Here is a 9621-nt window from a genome sequence, read left to right as displayed (position 1 = left end):
TCCATACAGGATATCTAGTTCAGTCCCTCCGCCGTGGCCTTATAACCCCTCTTTTTTAATCAGGAGAGTATACACCAAGCTTCTACCTCCGAGGAGGCGGGTGTATCTTGCCTCTGCTTCTCTCCTGATGACCAGGCAGGTAATACCGCGGTATATTCCGTGTAGCGCTTTTTGTGTCTTATACTCACTCCGTTGTCGCTATGGTTTCTCTCTGAGTTGTTTTAGTGCCTTCCTCCCGTCACTGGAGATGGTCGCCCTGGGAGGGACGAAGACCGGCCTTCCGTCAACTCGTGATGAAAGGTCTTTCACTTCGGACGTCCTTTTGACTCCGGCTGTGCACAGACTTCGGCGTTCGGTCGTCCCACGGCGCTCCTCTCCAGGTCTTGGGATCCGGCTCGAAGGACCAATTTTTGTGAGGGTGATGTTTGGTCACCCGCGCTGTTCGTTTACTAGACTCAGATCAACCACACAGACAACAGGTGGCCTTGCAAGGGAGAGCTGACGAGCAGTTCAAGCTTCCTCTCTCAACTCCGTCCGTCTGCTGCTCGCTCTCCTCTTTTATTTGGTTCACACAACATTGGTATCAAAACAACTTCATGATTCCTTCTCCTCCTATCTCTACGACTTCCTCGTGTCCTTGAACATGATACCTCCCAGTGCTGGGAACATAACAGCTACAATACTTGATTCAAACACTCATACATTCCTTTTGATTAAACATTCTAAATCTACTTACTATACTTACTATACTTACTATAGCATTGAAACGATAACAACAACAATAATTCTTCTCACAAGATCTAGGGGGGTCACACGAGTGCCTAATGTAGAGAAGCCTCCATTAGAAGATCCAAACCAGACATTGACACTTAACACCACTCTTTACCCATCATTACCTACTACCTCTTCCCCACCCCCATATCAATTGCCAGTTTTGACTATTAACAGTGGTCAGTTAGATGTGGACAGAGATGAAGAACTGCAGGAGTTACGTGAGACAGTGGGTGAACTTCGGAGACAGGTTAGAATGATTAATCAGGGACAGGAAGAGGTTGAAGATAACTTAGGAAAAATTGAATTCAGAGAAGAAGCTCAGGTGGTTCGCCCTAAAATCTCCCAACAAACTATATTTAAAAAACAGGACAGTCAAAAATCTGCATTACATGTCTTTAAAACACTTAGCAATCAAACAAAACAAGTGAAAAGACCTGATCCCTCAGGAGGATTTGCCAGGGCTGAGCACAGGGAGGAGAAGGCAAGATTGATTTATGGCAGTGATAAAGAGGAGAGCGAGAATAAGACAGATACCTTCAAAATTCCGGCTACATTTATTGGAGAATTGGAGGTTCAGGAGCCTGTTGAAGCTCAGACAGAATTATATGAATTAGAATCATGGGAAGAGAGTGAGTGTGAGTATGGAGGCGTACCATTGACAGGGACCATAAATAATGAGGAGGCGGGTCAAACAGGAATACACACAAGGAGTAAGGGGCCCGTTTCAGGAATGCCGCAGCTACAGGCCCCTCTGATACAGAAAAGAGGAGGACAGGAACCAGTATATGTTCCATTTGCTATCACAGACACTAATTGTTTGGTGGATAAGATGCCCCCACCTGCAGAGGGAGGCGGCAAGTGGAGGTCTACCCTTTTCAGTTTAACACAGAGCATGCAGCTGGCGATGGGAGACTTTAGAGGAATTTTAGGGAGACAGGTGTCTCTCTGGGATTTGGATAAAGTTGAGGTAGCAGCAGGCATTAAAGACAGACCTAATGCTGCACGTTTTGGCCCATGTGCAACCAGGGTTGGTGAAGCTATGAGACAGATATTTCCAGTATCTCCAGGAGCAATGCAGAATTTAAGATTTAAGTGGGAGGAAAGTGAGTCGGCACATGGATTCCTTGCAAGGTGTAAAGAGGAATAGATCTGTGCCACAGGGTGCCATCCTGGTTCTAAACAACAGGGAAAGAAAGAGGAGGTGATGACAGCGCAGGAACAGCTCCTAGAAATGCAGTTAGATGAAGCACGGAAAAAGCTAAATGATAAACACAAGGAAGAGAAACAGATGGTTCAGCAGTTTCCTCGGCAGGTGCAGCCAGATCAGTTAGGTCTGCAGCAAGATTTTGCTCCGATAAACCCGTATTGGGTCAGTCCAAGGGGAGGCATGTGTGGGAGACGCGGCGGGCAGGGATACGGCTTGATAGGCGGGTACTTAGGCCGAGATCAGTGTCATGCCTGCAAAGGGTATGGTCATTGGCAAAGGGACTGTCCATATCACAACTACCCAGAGGTACCAGGCAGTGTTCCACCATCTCATGGAATTTATCACCGGAGCTGATTTTATCTGACACCATCGAGCTTGTGGGGTTCTCAGGAAGCCCGGAGAGACAGCCGTTTTCGGTGCCATTAGTGCAGGGGTGGGGAACCTCCGGCCTCCGGGCCGTATACGGCCTACGAGACCATTTCTACCGGCCCGCAACGCAATAAGATTTTTATATTTTATATGTGCACTTATACAGTGGGACCGTTCGCTAAACTCCGCGAGCTGCAAGTAGCAGCGGTAGCGTATTTTTGTCTTTCGTATCCTGAAATTTCTTTCGTAACAAGATGAAATATTTTCCCGTTTTCTGAGATAAAACAGACGGTTATGTTATGTCCGAGTCAAGGTCAGGGTCAGTGAACACAGCATGTGATGTACGTAGTGGGCTGGACTGATTGACACGGACGAAAAATGCTTAGCGAAAAACGCTAAACTCGACGAGTTGAAAGGACAGATGAGTTTGGATAAAATTAATGCTCTTCGCCGGAGTTTGGAGGCTCAACAAGCAGCTTTCACACGACCATGTACCGACAGAGAATATTACGCGTGCAAGTTTTGTGGTGAGTGAATTAATAGCCACGAAGCTGAAACCTCACGCCGAAGGAGAGTTCGTGAACGCGCCTCGTAGCCGCCGCTGAGGCGCTCGCGCCGGACAAAGTAAAATTGTTTCAAAGCGTGAATTTTTTTCGTGAATAACTACTGAACTAAGACATATATTGTTATGATTCCAGTGGCTAACGGTATGTTTTTATGGTCAAGGAATCTAAATATGTAGTCAAAGTATATGTGGGACTAATATTTATGGTGGAAATCACAATATGCCAGGAATTGTTGCGCTTGGCGGAGGTCTGCGCTCTCCGAGTGCTTTCTAGTTGTTATTATTATTGTCTTTATCTTTCTTTCTTTTCATTTATTTTCTTGATTATCTTGTTGTATTGCAGTTTTTGTGAGTAGAGGCCTCGAACAGGCCCTTACGGGTCTCTTGCCTCAACTCTGCACCTCTTTTTATTGTTTTGTATGATCATGAAAACATATTTTACTTGTCATTTTATTCTATTTATTTGGTGATTTTTATATGCATGTGTGCTAAATAAATAATTCAAACTCAAATGCAGCAATCATGAGACTTAGTAACACAGTGGTTATAGACTCTTTTTTTTTTGCATCCCTAGGTATGTGTTCATAATAGTATGGCCCTCGGAGGACTTTATAAAAATTGAAATGGCCCTCGATATGAAAAGGGTTCCCCACCCCTGATGTAGGGTATAGGGGGTGGTTTCGGACACAGCCAAAGTGGTGGTTTCTTCCTACTGACGCCGAAAAGTTTGATCGAATTGAAGAATTTGTACGCTTTAGACTTTGTCACGATAATTTCATCTCCTCGTTTATGTTCATTCATACATCTAAACTTTACATTCGACACGATACGACGCAATAAAGGCTCCCAGATGTCGTGTACGCTCGTCAGCCAGACCGGAGCTCGGATCTCTCTTGAGGATGGACGTCCTGTGGTTCTCGGCCGAAGTCCGGACACCAGAGTCACCGACAAGAAATGTTCTCGGAACCAGGGTAAGGAAATGTGGCCCAATTAATTGTGAAATCGGGATTTTTTTCCGTCATCCAAGCCATAGTGAAATGAGTAATTTGGTCAAAGGCATGCTACTGATGGTACAAGATAGTAACCATCGAAATAAGGGTGTTTATTTTGAAAGAGTAAATTTTTTTCTGTCTTTCAGTGAAAGTGGTAGCTTGCTATGCAGACCAGGACATTGTTGTTACGCAGGTATGAACAGACCCACATCACTGACATTTGGCTCATTGACCACAAACAGGTAGATCAGTTCTTGTCTCTGACGCAACACTTTTCAAACATCGGCTGTGAATGTCTGAAGATTGATGGCATTGCTGTTCCACCCACATTGCCTCTGTCCTTTAAACTCTGTGCCCTCTGTATAACAACGTTTGTGATTGCTAATTTGTCTTCTTTAGTTGGGACCAAATCCTACTTTCCTGGATGGTGTACCGCTTGGCCAGGGCCTGTCAGGGACTCTCACTGACGGAGGTACTCTCTACCTTGTCAACCAAAACCACCCATTCAAGCTGTGCTTTGATTTGAATTCAAATAGAACAGCTACCAGCACTGTAAAGAAAGGAGAAAAAGCTAAAGATAAGACACAAGGGGGAAGCAAAGAGACACAAGTGAGTGCAAATCCCAAGCGCAGTATCAAGGATTTATTTTCTACCTCTCCCATGAAGGTACATTGGCACAGAACCAAAGTGTGTATCATTTGGTCTGATTGTATTATTGCATTTTCTCCTGAAGTTGTGTTTTCTTTTTTTTTTTAGTCGTCAAAAAGAAAACTTAGTCCTGAAAAAGAGGATGCTGAGGTTAAACACCAAAGAAAGAGTGAGGATGAAGAGGAAGAGGAAGGAGACGAGGAGGAGAGACGAGCAGAGGAGAAGCTCAAGCACCTTCAGGAGATGGCAGAGAAGTTCACACCCGAAAGCAAAGACGGCACCTCTTCATGCTCAGAACCGACAGGCTGCCTAAAGAGCAGCTGGTAACAGATTGGCAACCTGTTACTTTACACTGCTGCAGGTGTTAAAGGGCGTGACAAGGTGACCTCAGCTGCACAGCATTTACTGACGCCAGAGAATAGAAGAGGGTTGTCGACCTGACTGTGCAACGTTAAAATGTTCACGTCAGCTCGCTATCAGAATTAGAGACGGCTTAATATTGTGTGCAACTTATCCTCACTTTCTCCTCCACTCTCTTCCTGTTCAGATTGCTGGGTTTGATATAGACGGCTGCATTATCACCACCAAGTCTGGCAAAGTCTTCCCTACCGCTCCAAATGATTGGAAGTACGCCTTGGTCTTGGCTTGTCTACATCTACATGTTTAAATTCACTCATCCAGTTGCCTACCTGGGACACATTTCAATATTTCCTTTCATTTCTATGTTTGATTAAAAGGATTCTGTACCCAGAGATTAAGCGAGCTTGCTTCAAAATGGATACAAGGTGGGCAGGAGTTCAATTTAATAGCTTCAAACTGCAATAATGAAAGAAACACCATCGTTGTTTTGGCCTCTTTGTAATTCACCAGTGCATATTATCAACTATCCTCGCTCTTTTTCTGCAGGTTGCATTCTTTACTAATCAAATGGGGATCGCTAAAGGAAAGCTGAGACCAGAAGTCTTCAAGTCTAAAGTGGAGGACGTCCTGGCCACGCTGCAGCTTGCTGTGCAGGTTGGTGGCACCCAAGCCCGACTCGGAGCCTTTTCTCCTCACTATTGCCTAATGTGTCCGTCTCTGTTGTGTCTCAGGTGTTCGTGGCCAGTGGTCCTGGTCTCTATAGAAAACCAGTGATGGGAATGTTTAATTACTTGTGTGACAAGGTAATTACTGAGAAAGCTGTCTATCATAATCAGGGCCTGTTTTTGGTATTCCTCTGTGCTACAGTCGCCTCAGGTGGATCATTCTTACTACGGTAATTTAAGCTTATTGTTGTTTCCCCCATTCAGGCCAATGATGACGTGACTGTTGATCTGGCCAGAAGTTTTTATGTTGGAGGTGAGTTATTTTCTAAGTAAGGTGGTTTTAAAATAATGATGAAAATAATAATCTGTTCCTTGGATCAGGTGCTGTCAGTTCTGCAGGGTGCGACTGACAAGCTGTCAGTTATTTTCCTGCCTTGACTTGATCACAATATAAAAATGTTAATTCAGCTTGAACCTGAACTGTCCTACGACTGTGGGATTATTAATCTGTAAATCTTATAAAGATACAGTTGCATCTTTTATTTGTAAATATTTAATAAGAGATTAATTTATTAGTTTAGCATTTTGTAGATGCTTCAGAATATCAACAGGTCAGATCCTTTTTTTAACATATCCCAAATACCTGTGAGGACATATGTGGGCTTTCTAATTATATTTCTAAGTGCAACAGTGTTACAATGTTATAATATATCAGATATAACACTCTAATATTTAGAGAGCAACATGTTTAGGTTCAATGGTACCTGATGTTGTTCAGTATGTTTTTATATCTCTTTTCATGCACTATGACTGACTAATTTTCTGCCTTTTGACGACTATTGTTATAATAAAGTGCTTGAAATGCCCAGTAGCTTTGCCAGACGGCCTGAAGTAGAACGTAGGACAAAGGTTTTAAAGGTACCTCTCTGTGAAGATGCTGCAGGTCGGCCAGAGAAGTGGGCTCCAGGCAGGAAGAAGGATTTCTCCTGTAGTGACAGGCTGGTGAGTCCTCTACAATTTATACCTGTTTGTCCTGCTGCTCCCCCCCCCCTCCTCCCTCAGGCCTTCCGTCTCATGTTTACCTGTTCTGAGGTCTTTATGCAAAGTCGTCAGAGATACTGCCTTTAGCATTTGAGAATGTGGTTGCATCGGAATCTGGTTGCATCAGGAATCTTTTTATCCCTTTTTGTTGTTGTAGTTTGCGTTGAACATTGGTTTACGGTTCCATACGCCCGAGGAGTTCTTCCTGGGCTGGAAGAGCGCCCCCTATAACCTTCCTTCTTTTGACCCTGTGAGTACCCTCTAACACATTCATACACATTGTGTAATGTCTAAATACTGTGGAAAATAGTTTAGCCTCACAAACTTTAGCAAGACTGAGATACCAGGTTCTGCATCAAGAAGGTCTGAAGACCTGCAGAAGTGAACGGGCAGCGTTGAGGATTGGAAACACAGAATAGGAAGATGTGCATCAGTGCAAAACCAGTGGGACCCAGTTCCACCCATCTGCTGTCAGGACAATTCTGCTCTTTTTGGAAGCCAAAACCCCGACGTGGCAAAAAGGCCAAAGGGCCGTGGCTTTTTTAAACTGATACTAGTTAACTGGTTAGTCTTCATGCTCCTTCGTGGATTCCAGAGCCTTTGTTTCATCAACCGAGAGGTGGTCAGACAGACCAAATTCCCTGAACCAAAGACTACCTCCGGTCTTGGTACCATACCCCGCACAGGACCATACCCCTGTCTGTCATTATCTGGTAACTGGTGTTACTCCCTCGTCTTTCTCCCCTGCTGTTTTTTGGCTTGCCATAGTTTACACTTTATAATCCCCATTTTAGACAGCTAGCGTTTAAACTAGCTGGAGCACCGCTTGTCAAAATATTTCCACTTAGCTCTCTAGTCCCAGTCAGCATCTGTGCTTCCTCTCTCTGAGCCTTTTGATCTGTCAGCAGTCTCTGAGTAGTACCATTACCTTGGAGAAGCATCCAGCAAAGCGTGAGTTCTCTCCATGCCTTCCCATGTCCTGTACGACTGCTGTCTCTGCCACTAGCTCATCCAAGACTATAGCAAGGTGATGGATTGTCTTACCAGCCTGACATCCACCCTTTAGCCTTTCCTTTGGACCAACGGGGCATCTGAAGTCCTTGTTTACCCTAGCTCCAATGGTAACACCACCACTCAGTGGACAAATGTTTCGTGAAGGCTGTACACTTAATTCCCCTGTCAAAGCTCTCCTCTGCTGTCTTAGTTTGTTAAGCAAGTTTTTCACCTGCACAGGTTTCCAAACAGCATTGTTTCTGACCAGGGTCTCCAATTCACCTGTCGGGTCTGGATGGCATTCTATAGGAGGATGTAGAGGAGCTATGCCGAGCCTCTCTTCTCGGTACCACCCAAGTCGAACAGTCAGACCAAGAGGGCCAACCAATCCCTGGAGAGTGCGCTGCGGTACGTCTTAACCCGACACCCCACCTTCATTCCTGCTTGTTGGTGTCGGCCACTACCAGATGTCCCAGTCATTGTACAATTATACATTCTCCGCCAAAGAAATCACATGAAAATCTTTAACTCTGTTCTGCTGCTGCTGCTGGTGTCCCAGTACTAAACCAGTACCACTCAAGAGAATGCAAAAGATATATTTAGCAATTAAATTCCTTTGTTTTAAATTAGAATTGTTCAGGTTAAAACTGGCTAAATGATATATATAACAAACTATCGGGGTCCAGGGTTCCGGGTTGTGTGTTTGGCTTTTCCTGCAGGGGGCATGGAGGAGCTGATTTGCTGCAGCTGGTGCTGAAGGCGGGCCCACCTGTCAGCAATTTACATCAGGCCACCTATTTAAGGACAGAGCACCTGTCTACCAGCGTTTGGTGTTTTCGCTGGTCTCCATGTCGCCCTGCAGGAGTGGAGAGTGCACGGAACATGACTCTTGTGTTGGCTCCGCTCTGGAGCTCTCTGTGCGCCCCAGAAGACTGGATGAGTGCTTACCTGCGGTCCAGGAGTACTGCCAGTTTGATTAATTAAATAAAGACTAGTTTTGGGGATTTTCTATGTAAAAACCCAAACCTTAACAAACATTAGAATAAAACCATGATATCATAAGCTTAAAAGCGTCATGTGTGATAGTTACTGCAGTTAACACGGCCAAATTACACAAAGAACTGCATGGGTTTGATTGGGAGGTGTTTGTCCAGTTTTCATGTTGTGAGTTTTTACAGGAGTGTGTCACCTTCACCACACGCTTCATCCAAGACTCTGCGAAGTTTCCCAGAGTAGGGACAGCCCATGGAAGGATAATTATTCTGTTCAGAAGCAGTTTACCGCAGCAATGGTGTACAGGAGTCAGGCATGCAAATGAGAGTCAGTGTCTGTTCCTTTTTCCAGCTCTCTATTCCTCCTCTGTTTCAGTCTGAAGATATCTCAAGAACTGCTGAGTATCTTATTTGATCTTGCACAAACATTCAATCGGATGACCTTATCAGATTCTGGTGGTCGGGACACTGTGACCTCCTGATTCTATCTGGATAAAATAAAGAAGTGACATTATCAAAGGGTCAATTCACTTTGACGTCATGAGATTTTTAGGGAAACATGAATTATAATATTTCATGTTCAAGCAGCACTCAACTTAAGCTGATTATCTTAACTTTCCCATTTTAAATGAAGACATTTATTATCATGGTCTTGAATCACAACAGAAATCCTACTTGTTACTGGGCTCAGTTTACCAAATGGTATTACACCTTCATTATTGGAGTGCAAAAATAGATTTTCAAAGTGCCACAAATCATTTTTTTTTTAAATTAAATAACATGGCAAAAGGTTGTTTAAAGGCAACCATGAGATGGTGAAAACTTTCTTGCTTGTCTTTTAACTGTGGTGTTGAGGCCTGGTGCACCTCCCAGCCTTTCACATTCCTTTGATTATGTGATATTTTTAACAGAAAATAAAACCTGCCAAAGACTCCAATGAAACCTTACTCTTTGTCTTATCAGTGAACCGCCTTGTGTAAAAACCATGCATGTGTTGCTCTGCTAAAATGAACTC

At 44.1% G+C, this 9621-nt stretch overlaps 1 pseudogene; it reads left to right on the top strand.

Moving 5' to 3' along the window:
• The first annotated feature begins 3537 nt into the window (after positions 1 to 3537).
• LOC105418737 (bifunctional polynucleotide phosphatase/kinase-like) lies at positions 3538 to 8304 on the top strand (annotated as a pseudogene).
• Positions 8305 to 9621: the final 1317 nt, after the last annotated feature.

This window comes from Takifugu rubripes, chromosome 15, assembly GCF_901000725.2.
Source record: "Takifugu rubripes chromosome 15, fTakRub1.2, whole genome shotgun sequence".
Lineage (NCBI taxonomy): Eukaryota > Metazoa > Chordata > Actinopteri > Tetraodontiformes > Tetraodontidae > Takifugu > Takifugu rubripes.
Note: the sequence above shows the minus strand (reverse complement) of the source record. Positions and strands in the feature narration are given on the sequence as shown.